General features: G+C 40.8%; 1 pseudogene; it reads left to right on the top strand.

Moving 5' to 3' along the window:
• Positions 1-990: 990 nt before the first annotated feature.
• LOC101566174 lies at positions 991-1,990 on the top strand (annotated as a pseudogene).
• The last annotated feature ends 610 nt before the right edge of the window (positions 1,991-2,600 follow it).

Here is a 2,600-nt window from a genome sequence, read left to right as displayed (position 1 = left end):
AGGCAGAAGATGCCAAAATGACTAGCCCTCAATAAAGGAAAAATAAGCTAAGTGTGGTGCACTGGCCTACAATCCCAGCTACTAAAGAGTCTGAGACAGGAGGCTTGCAGATTCGAGCCCATCCCCAGTACTACTAAATAAATAAATAAATAAAAGTATTAGTGCCCTGGAAGTTGAATCTCTAGTGAGTTTTTCTGGTTGGCAATCACACGTATGCTTTCATAACTCATTGTGGGCGTATTAATCATGTCTTGTGCGATTCCCCGGAGAGGCGGGGCTGAAGCATGTGTCTACTTCTCTCTGGATAGTGTCCCCTGTGACTTCCCCCTTTGTGAACTTTGCTCTGTGTCCTTTTATTATTAACAGACCTTGGCCATGAGTATGACCATGTACCGAGCCCTGGGAGTCTTACGAGTGAATCAGTGAGCCTAGGAATGCTTTGCGGGACCCCAACCCACACAGAGATGGGACAAACTTTGTCTTTCAATCACAGCTCTTCCAGTGAAGACTGATAATCAAGGCGCCTCAACCATACTTGACTCTTAAGGAGAACCTGGACTTCAAGCCGATTCTGTGGAAGAGACCTGGATAGAGGAGGCTGGGACTAGGTGGGGCCGTCATGGTGGTCTTCAAGATGGCTGCTGCTTGTTGCACCCCTATAGGAACATACTGCTGTTCATACAAAAAGGTCAAGTCAAATTACCCTTCCCTTGGGCGCCTGGCCCTAGCTCAGTTCTTTAAGTGGCTGCTTCCACAATGCTGGCAGTCTCAGGTTGCTGTAGTTTGATCCCCACAACAATCCAGCCAGCCAAAAGTGCCCTGAAGGCATTCGAGGAGCAAAAAAAAATCCTTATTCCAAATTACCCTTCCCTTGAGCATGTGAGTTCGCTCCCTGAAGAGAGCGCGATACAGCCCTGGCGTTGTGTTCCCCAGAGATAGCCTGCGCTTCTCAGATGTAATGCACTTTCCGTTTATTATTCAACAGTGAAAATGAATCATACAGAGGTTAAATTAAAAATACCTTTTGGGGGGCTAGAGAGATGGCTCAGTAAATTAAGTGCTTGCCTGGCAAGCGCAAGGGCCTGAGGTCAATGCTCCGTTCCACCAAAATAAAATAAAATAAAATAATAAAAATAAATGGGTCATCTAATATAATTATTTTAAAAAATACCTTTTGGAAATAAACTACTGGATGCCGTTTGCTTGGTACCTAACAAGAGCTTAACATATGGAATAATACTTATACATGGAGTATCAGGAGATAGGAATCTTCCTTACCTGATGTCCCTAGCATCGCATCTTGCATCTCATGGGTTTTTTTTTTGCCTGAGATTTACCAGCAAAGGCCTTCATATTGTACATAGAATTAAGGCATATAAAGCAATTTTTGAATTATCTGAAGACCTCAGGAGAATACAAACTCGCAGGTGTTTTCCTGTGAGGTCGTTCAATGGGCTCGAGAGCAGCCGCTTCTGTCATGTGTCATGTGGAGCAGATGAAACTGATGATTTTGTTCAGGGTCTCATTTGTATTTCTTACCCACTGCACCACTCAAAGCAGCAGCATAAACTCAGAGATGAAGACCTCTTTCGTCTAAAAGATCCTGTACTTTTTGTGTCAGGCTTTGCAGGTGAAATGTGTGAAAAGAACTTACTGGAGAAGGTGGCACAGGGGGCCAGGGAGATGGCTCAGTAGAGTAAGTGCTTCTCTGGTAAGTGCAAGGGCCTGAGTTCAATCCCCTGTTCCGTCAAAAAAAAAAAAAAAAAAAAAAAAAGTGAGCTAAATAAACCTTTCCTTCTTGAAATTAAAAAAAAAAAGAAAAGAAAAGAAGGTGGCACAGAAAATGCAAGTTCCCAATAAGATCCACTGGATTGAGAAGGCGGATCACTCCATGGCAGTGAAAGGATGGTCAACAAACAATGTTTTCAAAGAAATAAATACACAGATTTTGTTTTGGATCTAAGAAATCACTGAAATGGACAAGAAATAATTAGGTTAAAGCCATGTTATTTTGAATACAAAAACAGTTAATTTGATAAATAACAATATACCTCTCAGCATTGAGATATATTTCAGATTAACGGTCCTTAATGTTGCCCTATTTTTTATTTTTTATTTATTTATTTTTTTTTTTGCGGAACCAGGAATTGAACTCAGGCCCTTGCATTTGCCAGGGAAGCGCTTATTCCACTGAGCCATCTCCCCAGCCCCATGTTGCCCTATTTATGAAACACATTTTTTAAACATATTTTAATTGTGAAATTAATATACTTTAGAAACATCTTTGAGAGCACTGCTATAGTTGTATGAAGATGATGTACAAATATTGAAGGTAGTCTAAGTATAATTTTTTTGTTAGTATAGTTAAGTTTTGAAAAAATTAAATATTTGAATTTTGTTACAGTGGTGCTTTTGTCTTACTTGTATGAGAAAGTACTCTGATGTTGTGCAGCAGTGTCATCTTTATTTTATTTTTTTTAATTTTTTTTATTTTTTATTTATGCATGTGTGTGTGTGTGTGTGTGTGTGTGGCCAGCTCAGCTCAGCCCACCAGGGGGCGGGGCTGGCTGGCATGTGGTGCTGGGGGATTGAACCGCGGT

Source organism: Octodon degus, unplaced genomic scaffold (assembly GCF_000260255.1).
Source record: "Octodon degus isolate 3935 unplaced genomic scaffold, OctDeg1.0 scaffold00067, whole genome shotgun sequence".
Classification (NCBI taxonomy): domain Eukaryota; kingdom Metazoa; phylum Chordata; class Mammalia; order Rodentia; family Octodontidae; genus Octodon; species Octodon degus.
This window is presented reverse-complemented; position numbering and strand designations above follow the sequence as displayed.